Source organism: Cryptomeria japonica, chromosome 7 (genome assembly GCF_030272615.1).
Source record: "Cryptomeria japonica chromosome 7, Sugi_1.0, whole genome shotgun sequence".
NCBI classification, from domain to species: Eukaryota; Viridiplantae; Streptophyta; class Pinopsida; order Cupressales; family Cupressaceae; genus Cryptomeria; species Cryptomeria japonica.
In genome coordinates, this window is record NC_081411.1 from 458245931 (window position 1) to 458265385 (window position 19455).

Consider the following 19455-nt stretch of genomic DNA (forward strand, 5'->3'; position numbering starts at 1 on the left):
AGTAGGTTTTGGAGTCATAAACATCCAAGAATATATGGTCTTTGGCATAAAAAACACCATTGAGATAATTGAGTATAAGGTTGTGCTAGTAGTTGTATAACATATGTTATGATGTTAGGAAATTTTTTGTCATCATGGTTGCCTTGTTATTTATCGATTAAGAGCATACATAGTAATTTGGAAATCTTATGGATTGATAGAAGTTTAAGGTATGAAGCAGATTGAGTTGGTTGAAATAGTTGGAAATACAAAGGAAGTCAAATGATGGGTTCTCATAGATCAAGGAAATTTTATCTACCATGTTTACTATAAAGTCAAACTTGAGATAGCAATAGATTCAGAATCACTTGGAAGAAAAAAATTATTGAGGTCTTGAAAGTACATATTTTGGATCATAGATTTGACAGATTTGAGAAAAGAACTTGAGAGTAATTAAAAACGTCAATCAAGGATGTACTCACTTAGATGCAGAAACTTGAGGAAGTAAATATTGCACCATATTTAAAACATTTGGAAATATCTAGTTCTGATTAATTAAGAAAAATAGGTTTTCAGGACCCAAAACCTTTAACATAGGTAATTAAGATAAGTCATCAAAGAGTCCAGAGCATAAAAACCACTTACAAAATGACTAGTAATAAAGCCAGCATACCAAAAAGACAACAAAGGAAAGAAACAACAAAGAAACTAGGAAGGCACTACACAGTTATAGTCTTCAGAAGGTCTTCCGCCTTTTTCACCAACTGGCCATAGGTGGCCACAAAAACTTTGAGATCATCTAGATCCTTATTAGGCTTCTTTTCTTTCTTTTAACCTTTGGTTCTAGTTCTAGGTTCTTGAGCATCTCCTGTGCCTTTAGTGTCAGGGTCATTATCCTAGGTATCCTTCTCCTCGTCCAATTTGTTGATGAGAGTTTTAGTATTGCCAGCAGAAACCTTTAGGATGTCTAAATTTTTCTCTGCAATACTCTTGAGGCAATCCTCAATTTTTCTCTTTACTGACATTGCCCAATATAGTTTGATCCATAGCATCAGCAAGACTTTTCCTCTCCAGCAGGTCTTTCTCTATTTTCTCAAATCTGGGGTTGAAGGAGTCTCTTATATTTTCAACTTTTGCAATAGTATTTTTGAGGTCCTCAATATAATCAACCATAGTCTTCCCTTCCCCAGTGTTGATAGTTTCCAGAATCTGAATTTTGTGGCTAAGCTTCTTGTTGTCATCCACAACTTTCTTGCAACTAGTTATTAACCACTCCATGGTGTCCATAAAGCCTTTCATACCCATAGGAGGAGGATTTGGGGGAAGATCAATCTTACCAAAGTTGTCCTATTCCTTTTTTGGAGTGTCACCAATAGTAGTTGTGTCGTCAACCCTATGAACCTCTCCAATGATCACCTTCTCCAAGTTCTGTTCAGCTTCTGAAATCTTTTCCTGCTTATGAGCCTCTAGCTCCTTCACATTCTCCTCCTTTCTCTTATGCTTGTTTCTAGTTTGTGTATGGACTTTAGTTTTCTTTTTCAGAGAACCCTGGTGTTTCTTCTTCTCTGAGCCTTTAGAGACCTCCTCCTCCTCTGAGGAGCTAATCTAGAGGATTTTTCCTTTAGTTTTTCTTCCCTTTGAGGAAGAAGGTTTGGTTTTCATATATTTCCTCTTCTTACCAATTTCAAATTCTGAGTCATCCAAGCTCTCCTCAGAGTCACTTGTTGGGTCATTGTCGGAACCTTCATCCACAGAAAAAATAGAGTCAGACCCATCCTCCTCAGACTCAATAGAAGGTTGCAGATGGGCAATCTGATTAGCCTTGAGATGGTCATAAATAAGGACTATTAAGCCTTGATGCATGGTAGTCTCCCCCATTGGATTATCTTTATAGGCCTTAATGGTGGCATTCATAGAGCATAACAGAAAATAAGGAAAGTTAACCTTCTCCTCGTGCCTAAAATGATTCAACAAAATAAAATGGTAGTCATATACTTTAGTAAATCTACCATCCAATGTAATATAGCGCATTATTTCAAAGAGGACCTCCCTCCAAGGTTTAACAAAAGCCCTAGGGGGATAGTAAGTTTTACTTAGCTTCACCCAACATTTTTTCTCCTTGTCAGTTTCAAGATATCTGTCAATGGCCTCCTTACATTGGATACTTCCTTCCCTTCAGAGACCCATGGCTTGGGCGATAAGATATTCATCTATAACAACAGACTGGTCTCCCATTTTCAAAGTGCCCTTTTTCTAGTTTTTGTAGAAGAAACTGGTAACCATGTCATCCAGTCCATGGAATCTCTCCATAAATTTAGAAAACCTGCCCTTCTGCAAAATATTCCAGACCTCCTCCTTCTGCTTCCATTCCTTGCAGCTGCTAGGTTCATATCGACATCTATTTCCGCCCATGTTTTTGCTATTCAGAGCAGAAAAATGAAACTTGCAGAGAGTTTTAGATAGAAAGTTTGTCAGAGCTACCAAATTTACCCAGAAAGTGTGGGAAGTGATAGAATGAGTATTATAATAAGTGGTGCTGACAATATTATAATAACTCAAAGTACAACAATTAGTATGTTTCATTATTGTTTTGTCCATCAACTATCTTTGGAGTGCTACTATATCTGTCATTAAAAATGATTAATCTGACATCCTCAAGGAGTCCTTGTTCTCCCAATCATTTCATCTTTATTGACTGCCGCGTTGGCTGCCCAGTCAGTAGACCCATTGGCTTCACGGTAGATATGAGATATATAACTTTTTTCAAAAGTGCTAATAAGGTCTCTAGCGGCTTTTATAATATTATTCATAGACCATGAGGGCTTAGAGGTCCCCTTGAGACATTTAATGATGTTGTTTGAATCCTTTTCAATCCATATCAAGGGGCAATTCCATCTTTTAGCAAGGATAATTCCTTGGAGAGATTCCATTGCTTCTGCTTTGTGGTTTGTTTGACTCCCTATTGGGACAACAATCATTTCCTTGCATATCCTTTATCATCTCTAAGAATAGCTCCACAACCCACAGGGCTCGGATTACCTTTTGCAGCACCATCAAAATTAACTTTGAACCAACCATGAGGGGGAGTTTACCATCTTGCTTTAAGTTTTTTGTTTTGCTTGGGGTCAGAGCTTCTAGCATTCTTCAAATTCCAGGAACTTAAGATGTTAGATTCTAGGGGGTTGGTCAAAAAACAAAGACCCCCAATGATCCCAATATTCTCCACAATCACCCATTGTATTTTCTGGAACACAATATCCTGATTGAGGGAAGTGTCCCTGAAGATACAATTGTTTCTTTCTTTTCATAATCCCCAGAGAATGTGAGGAAGAGATAGCTGCCACAGAGATCTCAAAAAGGAGTTAGACCAATGGATATTCTAGGAGTAGAACAACTCACTGATAGTTTTAGGAAACACCCAATCAATGCTAAGACTTTTAAGAAATCTATCCCAAACTGAGGCAGAAAAGGAATAGTGGATGGCTAGGTGGTCCACTAACTCTTCCTCCTTAAGACACAGAGCACATCTATTAGGAAAAGCAAAACCTCTACCCTTGAGGTTATCTAGGGTCAAGATTTTATTTTGAATAATAGTTCGATAGAAAAAGTTGATTTTGGGGGTCAGACCCTTAATCCAAGCTTTAGATCAGAAAGGATTATCAGGAGGGGTGGGAGAGAGAACACCATACATTGAAGAAATAGTAATGATACCTTTGGGTTCATATTTCCAAATGAGGGAGTCTTCCTCTCTGTTCAACCAGACTGAAGATAGGTGGATCTTGAGCTTTATGAGGCTTGGGTGGATACTTTCAATGTTTTGCCATTTATTGCCAGATCAATACCCTTCAACTAAGGTGCCAAAAATTCTAATACAGGAGGGAGCATGAGGGGCCCATTCAAAGAAATCAGTCAAGGGTTTATCAAAGAGCTAGGGGTCTTTCCAAAATTTAAATCTCCTACCATTTCCAACTTTCCATATAACTCCTTTAGCAATGCTTTCTCTGCACTTAGAGGCATGATTCCATATATGGGACCCATTAATACCGATTTCCAAATTGATAAAGGAAGAAAGAGAAGAGGATAGAAGAGAGTACTTACTTCACTAGATTTTACACCATTCAGTATCTGAATGGAACATTCTCTAGACTTGCTTGGACAGGAGAGCTTCATTTAAGGTCCGAATTCTTCCCAGGCCCAGACCTCCTTTACTTTTTGGTCTGCATACCTGATCCCAAGCCACAAGAGACATTCTTTTCTTGTCCTCAACCCCCGACCATAAAAATTTTCTTTGAATTTTCTCAATTGCATCAGCATACTTAACTAGAATTCTGAAAAGGCTTAGGGCATAGATTGGTATGCTTTGAAGAGATGCTTTTAGAAGTTGAAGCTTTCCATCTTGACTCAAAAGGGCTCCTTTCCAACTAGCTAATTTTTTATGAAATTTATCCACAAGTGAGCTCCAAAAAGGATCAGGAGGTGCAAGTCCCATGGGGAGGCCAAGATAGGTCACAGGAAGATCAACAATCCTACATTCCAAGATTCTCTTGATTCTTTGTTGTCTTCTCTCTGGAGTATTGATGAAAAAAACTTCACTTTTGACCCAATTAATGAGCTGACCAGAAGATAAGGCAAACTTACAAAGAGTATTATTCAGGGCTCTAGCTTCAGAGATACTTGATTCCCCCATAATAATACTATCGTCCACAAACTATTGATGGGAGCAAATAAGGTTAGTAGAAGAAGGTTGGAGTCCCTTAAAAGATCCTTGCATAACCATATTTTCCATGGACCTACCAAAATAATCTGCCATAATGATAAAGAGGATAGGGGAAATGGGATCCCCTTGCCTAAGACCTCTAGAAGCTTGGAAGAAGGGGGAAGGGGAACCATTAACAAGAACAACAAAAGAGGCTGAAGTAATAAGCTGGCTAAAAAGGTCAACACATTTAGAGGAAAAACCATAAGCCATAAGAACCTTCACAAGAAAAGGCCAGTCAACCCAGTTGTAGGCCTTGGAGAGATCAAGCTTAAGGATGAGACCCTTCTTCTTGGCCCTAACAAGAGAATGAATATTCTCATGGATAGTTATAATGGAGTCAAGAATTTGTCTACCAGGGACAAAGCCATTTTGCTGATGATTAATCAAAGAGGGAAGGATAGTTAGAATTCTAGTGGTGAGGACCTTGGAAATAATCTTATAAAAAGAGTATTTGGAAATATCTAGTTAATCTAGAGATTGTTGATAAATGTGATGAACCTAAGAACTTTGGAAAAGATAGTTGAGTATGTGGCACAATGTTTAGCAATCAAAAGTTGAGTAAGATCGTATAATAGGACTTTTGTATCAAACTCGAGTATAAGTGGCAAAAAATCAATATGAAATTTATTCAAGAATTGCTTTTGAGTAAGAACAAGCATGATATTATAGTTGGATAGTGTCAATAGAATGACAAACATTTCATATTTCTTACTTGGATATATATAAAGATGAATCATTAAATCTTGTGAACACATTTACTCATTCAACTTATCAATTTCATGGAGTTTCAAAAATGGAAATATCAAATAGAAATGTTTGGATGACATTTTGGAATTGGACAATATTGAATATATCTTTGGGAACTAAATTAAATCAGCATGACATCGTTACGTAGATGACCGAACAGAAAAAAAAAAGAAGTTAATCAAGTTGTGGAAAATTCTTTTTGATGTATCACATGGATTAGAAATGCGAATGGAAGAAATATTTGCTTTTGGACTGAGTTGGCATACAACAAAATATTTTCATACGTTTTTAAGGAATGATACCCATTATGATGCTTATGATAGAAATGACAAACATTTGTCAGTTGGGATAGAATAAAGATAGGATCATGATTGGTTCTAATATGATTAAAAGAAGCGAATGAGCAAAGAAATTGATCAAGAATATATTGTAAGAGATAGTCGATAGACAAGAAAAAGCTATGATAATAGAAACAAGACTCTCAAATATTTGTTACTAAAGAAGAAATTCTTTTGAGGGAGAAGCCTCATAAGAGCTTTATTTTATCGAGGAAATCATCAAAATTGGTACCAAGATATGTGAGACCCTTTGATGTGCTGGAAGTATGAATCCAGTTTCTTATGGATATAGGATCCAAGAATGGTGCTAGTGGAGCACATCCAAATTCTTGATCAGAGTAGCATTAAGACTACTTAGCAGAGATTTCACTTAGTATTGGATCCAGTGGGACCGATATTCTCATGATAGTGCTATTTGGAAGGATGATGCAATGATTGACTATCATATTCATCTTTTGTTTTCTTAGAGTAGTATTTGCTTGATGCATGAAATACTTGAATACTCTGATTTTGATTTACATGTTGTAAATTTGGATAGTATAGATGATACTATTATAGTTATATTTGATTGAGACCATAATGTATGGTTAATGTTTATCATGTTGAGAAAGTATGTGTTTATTGATAGAATAATAAGACATCGAGACGATCTCTCTTTTAAGAGGGGAAGGATGTCACGAACCCTATTTTTCCATAATTATTTAATTAGGAAAATAATGTTTATTTTTCGCAAATGAAATGGAAATGAAATGAAATTGGAATTTTCAATGAAATAAGATAGGAGATCGAATGCACTAAAATAATTTATATACAATTGAATGATCAGTAATAATTTTTATTGCAAAATTGGGATCGTCATTATTAATGAGCAACTGAGTGCAAGTGAATGCAGGAACTGGTGAACGCAGATGAAGGCGAGAACATGGTTTGGGTAGAATTGTCTTAGGTCTTGTATTTCGTTAGAATAGATGGAAATCTCTCACACACCACAGTAGAAAAAATATGTTATGCAATTGTGATTTCATCGATGCATGATTTTTAATTAATGAAATGCTATGAGTAAATGGTAATCGTTACATTTATTTCATCTATTAAAGTGAAAATTAGTTTGATATTTAGAAAAAGAGTTTCATAATATAACGACTTAACATTTTTTTTATATAAACATGATTTAATGTTCCTAGTGTTAGGTCTTACTTGGAAGGCTAATGTACTAAGAGGGGAGGGGTGAATCAGTACTTCAAAACTTTTCTTGAAAAATAATTTTACTGATAAACACAAACTATGCATTGCTGATTTCAAAGATATGTAATACTGAAACATAATCATAGAAATAACATACATCAAAATATCACTCCATAACACAAATATTTTTGGTCATGTAGAAACTTTTAGTTAGAGAGAAAAAATGTGGTGGGGATGGCACCCACAATTTCACTACTGCAGTAATCAAGATTGCTCAGTTAGAGCTACATGTTTAGCCATTTCTGATAGCTTACCCTGTTAGGAGTATAAAGATCTTTAGATCTACCTTGCTAAAGTATTTTACAAACACTTCTACAAAATGTTGTACCTAGTTAAAGGCTTTACAATTTATAGACTTTATTAGAGTCTTTTACCCTGTTGAAGGTTTCTATTACAACTTAAAATTTTAGTAAAAAATATTTAAAAAATATCTGCAACTTCACATCTGAAATGTTATGCTCAATATAAAATTACCTTGCTCATAGCATTCCTTGGTAATTGATAAATCAACTCGGTAACCACTTCTGCATACTCTGTCCTCTTAAACTGTTCTCTAAAACCTTCTCGGTAACCTGTGATTATCTCTGTCAATCTTCTTTCTTCATACTGAACTATGTCATTCCTTTTTGTCTCTTTTCTTGATTGACTTTACATATCATATCATCTCATATACTCATCATTCTGTTTATATAGAGCTCTGAGATGATGATCTGTTCATGCTTCGATCATACAAACATGTTTTATTGAATGAATAAATGTAGAAATTATTTCATTGGATATTCTTCCTCAAAATCATACAAAATCTTTAAATGCAATTTCCTATGAAGTAACGGTTTCATCTTCTCAAATTATGTAACACGTTTCACATGTGTGTCCAGGTTCATTGAATCTGGTAACATGTTTTCACTCAGTTCAAATTAACTCCAGATTCCTTCTTTGCTGCTCGATAAACATATAAACCTTACTCAGTAGACATTCTTCATATGTCTCAGTTCACAGCTTGGTGTGTATCATCTCGGTGACTTGTCTTTCCTCTGTAACAAACATTGGTGACCTTGGTGTTTACTGATTGGACTTTTCAGTAGTATTAACCGACTAGAGTATATAGAATGACTTTGGGCATAAAACTAATGACAACTTAGTAAATAGCAACAATCTCCCCTTTTGACATTAGTTTGGTATGTTTGACAAAACTCCTTTCAAATTCATAATACAAAATCTATATACTTGCAAAATAAACTGAAATGTCAGTATATACAATGTTCAAATACATACTCAAATACATACTCTCCTTATCAATATTTTGTACATAACTTGGTGTTCCATGCTCTGTATTTCCATGCTCTTGATGTTACATGCTCCTGATGTTCCATGCTCCCCTTGACAATTTCAACTGTACACTCGGATATTCTATATACTCAGATATTCATGCTCGGTCATGTGTTCAGTACACTCCCCCTTTTTGACAAACATCAAAACTAGTTACCATTTGGTGTGGGCAACTAATCAAAAATAGATTTATACTTTGTACGAGCTTCTATAAGAGTGTTCTTAAGTGCATCCTTGACACTTTCCAGTATTGTAATATGAGCTGTAATATCAGTTGACAGTGTGATCAAACCATCTAAAGTGCTTCCCTCAACTTGAGTTGACAATTGGGTAGCTCGGTTGATCTGCTCTTGAACTGATGACAAGTGGGGAATAAATTATGTTTGAAGAGTCATGATATCCATCCTTATTTTATGCTCTTCATTCTGAAGTTCTAACTATTGAGCCATAAGTGTTTGTAGCCTTGAATAAAAATACTAAAGAGAATTTGGCTCGGTAGTCAATTTATTTGAGAGGTCGGTGATCTCCTTTTCAATGACTTCAGTCTTATTCTTGATATCTTTGATGAAGAATGAAAATGTACATAACTTCTGGAATAAATAAATAATATGCTTGAGTTGAGGGGACAACTCAACAATGAATTCAATAAGCTTTATTTTACCTATAGCAATTGCTTTCTGCATTTCTTCAATCATCTTGGCAGTTAGCTCTTTTTCTTTCAATTTGCTCAAGTATTTTGATGCTTCTACTCTAGATTCCTCCAATTGAGTGAGTAGTTCATCCAATTGCACATGGATGACAACATCTTTATTGATGGTAGCTTTAGGTATCATTTTTGTCAATAATGTTTTGACCTTCTGAAGTACTCGGTTCTTTTGTTGAATAGCTATATGTCTTTCCTGCTCTGCTTTGGCTTTACAAAGCTCATCGAATTCTATTAGTGCTTGCCCTTTCAATTTTGTTAGGTCAACATTCGGTAGCACAATAGGACTTGACAGATCTACCTTTAAACTGTGTCATTTTGCTTTCTTCTCCTTTGATGATGATGCCTTTGCCAATTGAATGGGTACAATGGCTTTGGAGACTTTTCCTTCCTCGGTATGTTGCTCGGTAGAGGCAACACTTTTGTCAGTTCCTGTAGCCTCTATTGTATCCTTCGGTGTTTCCTTGCTTGGTATTTTAGTGGAAATTATCTTGGTGCTTGAAGGAACTTGTGAAGTTTTCTCGCCGGTGGCCTGAGAGGTAGGTTCATATTGTTTATCCTTTGGAGCCTCTGTGCCTTCATCTGTGTCCTAAGGTTTCTTGGTTGAGACTTGTTGGGTGATCAGAGGATAAAGCTTAACCTGTTCCAAAACTGATTCACTGGACACCAGTTTGGCATAGGTGCTTCCTTCTATCATCTCTCCTTCCTATGCTTCAGTGTCTATGACATCCTCATCTATATGAATAGTGGAAGCAGGATCTGCCTCGATGATGTCAACTATTTCTTCTTCACCTTTTGGCTCTTTAGTCTGAATCCTGAATATCTTCTTCCATTTCTCTTTGGTTTCATTTTCAACTTCAAGATATAGTCCATTCATCATTTTTAAGGCCCTTTGTTTTACTTGAAAATTTGTCTAGTAGTTTTTCAAGTGATCTCTTATTTCATCTACCGACATATCTGGAAAGAGATGTACCAAAACTCTTTCTCTTATTTGCTTCTCCGAGTCCATAGCATATTTTCATCTATTATCAATATGTGAGTATAATGCTTTTGGAAGAAAACCAGTCACTTCCAATGGAACTACTCAGAACTTGAGAAGTGTACTAATTACAGTCTCTTCTATTTGCCTCTTCTCTTCATCTATTCTAGTATCATATTTTACATATCTAAATGACCCAAATCCACCACATTCCTTCAATTTTGCACAAAAATTGTCGACACTATGTACATCTTCCTTTGTGCTTTTTACAATCTGAAGTTTATTTACATCTTCTGACTCTGTGTCACTTTCCTCTTTATCCAAAATTAGTCTTTTGTTCTTCTTTCTATAAGTTTTTGTAACCTTAGGTATTTCTACATTCTTTTGCTTCTTACCGGGTGACACAACAGATGATCTAGTGTTCTTTCTTTTCAAAATTTTCCCCTTTGGCAACTCGGTGCTCAGTGTAATTTTTGCTTCTTGAGCTTCAGATTCCTCCTCGATTGAAAGTTGATCACTTTTAGTAGGAGTGGAGGTAGAACCTTCTCCAAACTTTTCAGTTAAATCCTTGATCATTCTGGTGGCTTTTCTGGCAGCCTTCGGAACAACAATGCTCATTTTTACTTTCTCTTTCACCTCTTCATAGGTGCCATATCTTTTCTCGGTAGCATGCCTTGGAAGTGCTAAAAAGGCATCTATCTACTATTGAGAAATGTCGAAATCTATCTCATAACCCATAGGCGGTAATGATTGAGTCCTGGGATCTACTGCATTGACATAACAGTAGTTTGTATCCAATTCAAAACATATAGTATCCTTGTATTTTTCCACTAGCTAAGGTGGAATCATGTACCTGCTATGCATCTTTTCCTGAAATTTGTTGAAGTAGTCATCCATTATCATATTGAAATTATCACCTAGTTGATTTATGAAATCATTTATTTGATGGGTGATAGGTCGGTGTAATTTCCAAACAACGTTACCGACTGATGGAAAGAATTTTTGAAAATAGAAGAACATACACACTAAGAGTGACCCAAACTTTAGTGTGTTAGTAGTATTCTTCTTCTTCAGTTTCCTTATTGTATTTAGATTTTCAAAAAGATTCTTCAACAACACTTCACATAAATCAATTTGCATACCCTTTTTAACAATTTTATAGGCCAAATCTACAGCTGCACACGGTACACTGTTTTCTCTTGCTGACTAGAAGAAACAATAATCAATAACTCTAATAGCAAAATTAAGCTCTGCATCTGCCACATTGTTGAACTTAAGACCTCTGCTATCAAACTCAACACCTGTTAATGTTATCAATTCCTTCTGTGAAATCATCTTCTATACTCGGGCATGGTCAAATATAGGGTATCTGGTTATCATGTGAATAATCGCCTTAGTGATCTTGAAAGGTTGATCCTCTAGCCACATAAAATTGTCATGTACTCAGCTTAAGACAAATTTGACCCATTGGGGTTTGAAGACTCAAGGATAGGTTAGGGCTTTGGTTAATCCCTTGAATTTGATATGCTTAAACTTGCTATCCAGATTTCCATCGGTGCACAATTTATTATACATATCCTTAATCTCATTATGACCTAGCTCATCAACTCTGCACTTGGTATAAAATCTAACATCCTCAATCAATAGAACCCTATCCGAATAAGAGAAAATGCAATTTTCTCATTGGGTTCAGAAGCCACTTTGGGAGGTAAGGTGTATTTCAGTGTAGGCTTCTCAATGGTTTCTACTACGATGGGTTCTTGAACTTTGGGGGCCATTTCAAACTGAAATTCTACTTACGAAGTAGCTTAGGGTTTCAAATAACCAGAAAATGCTTCCAACTTAGTAAATACTTTGCAAATATTCACAACTTGACTTGATCGGTTAACTACTAAAAATGCGACTTTAGATTTTCTAAATACCTTGAATTCACTCTTGGAAATGTTTGATGGCCTTTTGATTCACTTTGCTCTGCACTTTGAAAACTGGTAAGTAAAAAATGACCATGCTCAATACTTTAAATATCTCCTTTTGACCTTATCGGGATTCATGTGGTTAGGTTAAATAGGCATTAAATGCACTTGGTTTTACTTTACCAACTAACTCTCTTATAAGCTTTTACCGACTAGACAAGTTTAATACTTTTACTGACTTCTCTGGTAAATCAAAAGACTAGATAATTTTTTTTCAAACTTTCTATTGCATCTTAGCTATGCAGATTTTGGAAGTGCATAAATATATAGGAACTATTAAGATCTAACCTTTGAGAATGTAGTCCCTCCATACCTTTATTGACTAATTCAAGGTAGATGCACCTAACTCAGTAGGTAGGGTGCTTCCTTCACTAGTTGACACATTTTCCTTCTTTTTCCAAAATTTTTGCAATTTGCTTCTTATCTCCTCAGTATCTCCTCTCGGTTGGTCTCTGCAATCTTTAGCTATGTGTCCAACTTTGTGACAATGAAAACATGTCATTCCTAGATTTCTCCAAGATCTTCGGTTGTTCATTCCAAACCTTATCACACAGTTTGCACTTATATGTCCATATCTTCCACAAGATTCACACCAAATTCTTGTATTGTAATCCCATGGTACTAAAGTATATTGTTGATTGAGATTTGTGTGAGTTCAGGAGCTTCTAGTGTTTGCTCGGTGTGGAGTCAACATATAGTTTTTCTACTTAAACCAATATTTATCGGTATTGTGTCCATATCTATTGCAATTTTTGCAAAACCCTTTGTATTTTGCCTTCTGATAATTGTTGACAAACTTTGTTCTACATTGCTTAGATGTGTGACCATACTTATTGCAATCGTAACAATAACCATAAAACCTAGTAACATCTGGTTGCTTACCTTTTCTGATTCGGCAAACAATGGCAGTATGTCCTTGTTTTCCACAGTAGTTGCAAATAGGCTTCTTGTCCTTGATGTTCTCTTTGTTTCCAGCTTGCTTTGATGATTCTCCTTTCTCAGTAGTGTTGATCCTTTTCTCGGTAGAGTTGTTTCCTTTGTATTTTTGTTGGGTTTTCTCATATTCAGTTGCCCATCCAACATTCTTGATGCTTCATGGCTTTTCCTCAATCTTTCTTTTAACTTCTTTTCTGCTTCTAGTTCATCGATCAATCTTGATATTTCAAGTTTCAATGCTTGGTTCTCATTTTCTTTTAGTGTAGCTTCATGATGTGCATAGTCCAATTGATTAGACATATTATGTTGAACTAGAGTCATCCTTGATATTTCCTCATTCTTTGCAGACACCATTGCTTCTAGCTATTGTTTTTCTCCTTCTATAATTCACTTATTATCTTCAGCTATTCTCAATGCATCAAGATCTTCAGTCATCTGTGTGCTAAAATACTCATGTTCCCTTCTCATTGCTTTTAGCTGTTCATTAAGTGCTTTGTTCTTTTCTTTCAGTTCTACAATCATTTCTTTAGATTCTTCTGATATGGTGTTCTCAGATGATGTCTCAATTTGTTCCACCAACTCTTGTGAGTCCTGTAAATCATCAGACAACCTTCTTCTGATTTTTAGTGATCTCTGCATTTGCCTCTGCATATCTGCAATCATTTGATTAACATGATCCAATTCTTCTTGAAGATTCACAGTCCTGCAAGATTTTTAATAGCCTTCCACTAATAGGATCTTTCTCTTTAGGTTGTTAGACCCTTTACCAAGAATATGGCTCTGATACCAATTGTTAGGTCTTACTTGGAAGGCTAATGTACTAAGAGGGGAGGGGTGAATCAGTACTTCAAAACTTTTCTTGAAAAATAATTTTACTGATAAGCACAAACTATGTATTGCTGATTTCAAAGATATGTAATACTGAAACATAATCATAGAAATAACATACATCAAAATATCACTCCATAACACAAATATTTTTGGTCACGCAGAAACTCTTGGTTAGAGAGAAAAACTATAGTAATCAAGATTGCTCAGTTAGAGCTACATGTTTAGCCATTTATGATAGCTTACCCTGTTAGGAGTATAAAGATCTTTAGATCTACCATGCTAAAGGATTTTACAAACATTTCTACAAAATGTTGTACCTGGTTAAAGGCTTTACAATTTATAGACTTTATTAGAGTCTTTTACCCTGTTAAAGGTTTCTATTACAACTTAAAATTTCAGTCAAAAATCTTTACAAAATATCTGCAACTTCACATCTGAAATGTTATAGCAGACTCTATGTGCTCAATATAAAATTACCTTGCTCATAGCATTCCTTGGTAATTGATAAAAAAACTTGGTAACCACTTCTGCATACTCTGTCCTCTTAAACTGTTCTCTGAAACCTTCTCGGTAACCTGTGATTATCTCTGTCAATCTTCTTTCTTCATACTGAACTATGTCATTCCTTTTTGTCTCTTTTCTTGATTGAATTTACATATCATATCATCTCATATACTCAAATCATTCTATTTATATAGATCTCTAAGATGATGATCTGTTCATGCTTCGATCATACAAACATGTTTTATTGAATGAATAAACGTAGAAATTATTTCATTGGATATTCTTCCTCAAAATCATACAAAATCTTTAAATGCAATTTCCTATGTAGTAATGGTTTCATCTTCTTGAATTATGTAACACGTTTCACATGTGTGTCCAGGTTCATTGAATCTGGTAACACATTTTCACTCGGTTCAGATTAACTCGGTATTCCTTCTTTGTTGCTCGCTAAACATATAAACCTTACTCCATAGACATTTTGCATATGTCTCGGTTCACAGCTTGGTGTGTATCATCTCAGTGACTTGTCTTTCTTCTATAACTGACACTGGTGACCTTGGTGTTTACCGACTAGAGTATATAGAATGACTTTGGACATAAAACTAATGACAACTTAGTAAATAGCAACACCTAGTATAAGAGAATGAAGATGTAATTTCATTAATGATTGTTGTGTTTACAATTATATGAATTTCTTATGCATGTCAGTTTGATAATTGCGACTTGATCATATGTGTGTATATATATACATATTATAAACACGAAGGTGACTTTTAATTATGTGTATCTATTTTAAGTAATGCTTAAGTGATTAAATTATCATTAGATAATATTATCAATTCGAGATATTATGTTTTTGAATACGCATGTATATAATTTAGAATTATATATATATCTAATATACTTTTTACATTAGATCTAATAAATTGAATGAATAATATATAAAATTCATTTATTATATATATTCTATTTTATTAGGTTTTTCTTAAATATATCATATATTATAAAGTCATGTATATTATTATTATCATATTTGAAAAGGTGGCGGGTTATAAGTTCGACAGTTATTGAACCAGTGGTTGAGCCGATAGGTAAGTCAATGTAGCTAGTCAACTTGTCACCCCACAGCCCATGGTAAGCGACAAAGTTGACTTGGCATATATACCCCCCCCCCCATGAACCACGGTGAAATGGAATAGAAGCGGATTAAACCAGTAGACTGGCATCCCACGACTGCATTGAACAACAAGTCGATGGTCTATAGACTAGGAGACACGGAAACAAAGTAATTTAACCCCACGAGGTAGGTAGATCTACAGTTATATCATGTTGTGCTGTTAATTTAAAACTCTAGCTAAGTCAGAGAAGTGGTTTAGACGTGGAACATAGGTAAACAAATCTGTTAGATGTTTAGAACCATAGATGCAAGTTTATCGATATGTATGCAACCATTAGAGTTCTAAGTCATTTAGAACTATAAGAACTTTTAATGATTTCAGTGGTGTCGTTGTTATGGCTAAGTTAAAGCCAACAGAATAGCAACCCGTAGGATAAGATTAATATAAATAGTACTGAAGGGTTGATAGAGAGGGAGAGAACAAGAATGACAAGAGAAGAATAGAAAAGATAGAAAAGAAAGAATAGAGAAAAAAAAGATTAGGAAAGGATTAGAGAATGGAGTATAAAAGAGAAAAATAGTGGAGATTTAGATGTGTTTACGACCAAGTCATAAAATATCGGTAATGATCATCTTAGATTTAGTGTCGTATTTCAGAGGAAAGAGACAAATACCAGAACAAGGAAGAGTAGCAGACACGTCAGAGGAACAATGACCTTCTTGAGAACTTGGTGAAGTAGAAAGAAGATAATAATGCACCAAGTAAAGATCTTATACATCGACAATATCAGTCAGAGGTAGGCTCTTTTCTAACAAAGTTTGTTGTACAGATCTAAAGAGAAAATGTTCTATTTTGATTAGACTGAGACGATAATAATATGAAAGAATTTGAGTCATAGTTTTTAGATTTATGATTATGAGAATTTTGTCGAATGACATCAAAATACGTTCATTAGAAAAAATATATTCTATACATAAATGTTTTAAGGAAGATATTCAAAATGATTGTTGAAAAACATAAGTGAAATTCATAGAAATTAGACGACCAAAACCTCTAGAAACCGAGTAAGAGGATAGAGTGATTGTGCGTACAAAACTTGAAATTTGAATCACAAAGAAGATGAAATACTAGGATAACGAATTATTAAATATTGAATCTTATTTTGAATTCGTGAAGAAAAGACTTACAATTCTGAATTTGATCCTTGCATGAAAAGTACACATGATTATTAGGTTTATCATTTGAAAAGCCATGTAGATATGCACTTTATGAATTTTCATCATGTTAGATTGTTGTTATGGAAAATTAGTAAAATCAGTGAGTTTAGTTCTTAAATCATGGAAAGTCACATATTAGTATTAAACTAAATATGTTGTTCGAGAAAAGAGGTAAATAAACCAAGACACATGGAAAGATAGAGAGCTTAGATGATATAAACTTAGATTTCTAAACCATAAGAAATGGAATGCATGTTAATGATTACACTATTTAAATGTTTTGATAATTGAATAAAAGAATGTGTACTCATTTTATTCAATTTATATGTAAGATACATACATGTGTTACACCTTCTTAATATTTTAATCTTGTCTTTAAATTGCTGGAAATATAGAAGCAAAAGGTTGTTTTCTTTCAGATGTATATTTGTTTATCTATGAAAGATTGTCTTCTTAAACATTATGTTATTATCTTATGAAATATAGGAAGCTAGAATTGAAAAGGCGAAAGATTGCCTTTTGTATATATTTATTCTATATTTATGTGAACAAAGCTAGATAGGTTTGTGTATGAAAAGTTACCTTCCGAGATGGGTGCCGAATATGGAATCTTAGAGAGAATAGTTTCTTTTTCCAAACTATTAATTTTTGCTATGCATGGAATTATACTCGACCGAGTAATCAAATTGAATAAACCATTGAAATAGATGAAATTCTTTTATTTATGCTCTCTATAATATCCTTGATTGATAATGATTGTTTCTTAAAAGAATTAGAAAATTGAAAATGCATGTATCATCTAGGCACGCACTAGATTCCATCTTGCCTTTCAAATTCTTTTGCTAAGCAATTCATGTAGGGTCGGGTATTCTTGATTGACCAAGAATTCTGAGGAAGCATAAGCTTCAAGGTTGGGCAGAAAAAGCGCCTGAATCTTGTTCTTGTATTCATGCTAAAGATTGCATTGGTGATAACTTGGGTTGCAGATCAATGGATGCATCTCACCCTTTACTTTGTATTATTTATTATTGAACCTATGGCAACTTGAAAAGCTTAAGTATTGTATGATTAAGATACTACTTTTATCAATTTATTGAATGAAGAATCTTTATCTTTTATAGAAATTTTGTGTTTATTACAATTTAAATGGAATGATCAAATGAAGGTATGGATGGAAAAGTGGAATGAAATAGATTTATTAACTTATTTTTGAGCTTATTTAAGAATAAAGAGTATTTCGGCTATTATTGAAGTTAGCACGATTTACAACTTTACAAATACTCTTTTGGTTTGGTGCTATGTTTTGTTCACAATTGAAGCTGACTTGGATATATAAGATCAAATTGGTGATTTGTTTTCAGTGTAATACTATTGTGGTGATCCATTTTGGTGCGATTGAGAACTGCTTCCTGTGCACATTTGGTTTTGTTAGTCCACCCATAATTTTTTCCTTTTAAAGTATTCTTGCTCACGGGTTGCCTTTTGTGCCTTTACTTTCGTCGGGTCATTCGTTATCCTTCGTACTTGAACTGTTGAACTCTTTCAAAACAAAAGTTCAATAGGTTCAAGGTTCAAAGCGTATTTTGTAAAAGAGTCATTTGTGGTCTTTGTCGCCATGCAAATGCTTTTGTTTGTGGTCATTGAAGTTTTGAACCCGTTGAACCAAATTTCAAGCGGTTCAAGGTTCAAAGTTCAAAATGCCTTTTTGTGAGTCGCGACAATGTATCATTATATGATGAGCGCGAGTCCTTATGTTTTGAGTTGATATGTGATATTAAACCTTGAACCAAATTTCAAGTGGTTCAAAAGGTTCAAGGTTCATGTTTAATAGTCCTTTTCTTTTGTTGCTCGTTCCTGGTGTTATTTTGTGTGTCGCCCACTCACTGTTATATTTCTTAAGTGAACATTGAACTGATGAACCTTTTTGTCAAACGGTTCAAGGTTCATGGGTTCATTTCAAAACTAACTCTAAAGCTTTTTGGTGGAAATAAAAGTGGCGCGACAAGAAGGAATATTCCCTTATTCAGCAATTTAAAATTCTAAATGTGGAAAGTAATCATGAGAACATCAAATTACTTGTGTGGAAATGATGGATAATTAAAAAGGTGTCAGTTTGTGTCATTTCACTGTTACTTCGCATGCTTGGGTAAATCATGCTGAAGCGTGTGTAGCTCTAAGATATTTATCCATCCGATTGAAGGAAATGTGTATGAATTTGTTTCCATATTTAGGAAGGTCACAACTGCCATACTTTAGTAAATTGGAGGCACCCAAGGTAAAATCAGCTCTATTCTCCGAAAGAATTTCCAGTTTTCATGGTGTTAATGGGTAAGTTCAATTGATTTCTCCTAAGTTGTGTTTCTTTGAGTTCTAAGGTTTTTATCAATATAGAAAAGGGAAATCTCTAAATTGTTGGGGTAGGATATTGTCTTGTTGTTAAAATTTCTTGGTTAAGGGGGTAGATAGTTAACATGAGGCCTAAGTTGCCGAAGCTTGGTCGGACCTCATGTCTAGTGAGTATTTTGCGGGAATTAGAAGACACCTCCTTAGGTCATGTGGATTTAGGGGATTTCCTAGAAAGAACCAAGAACCCTCAGTAACCAGTTCATTAATGGAAAAGATAGTTAAGAGTGGTCTTGTGGAAGCTGTTGCGTTCCCGCTCGTCGCATCGTGTCCAGATTTAGTGTTGGCATGCATGAATGGACATGACTCAAAGAATAGATGTATCAGAACCAACAATGGTGAGGAGCTGGTCAGTATTAATAGAGAAATGGTGATAGTGGCATTGGGTATTCCC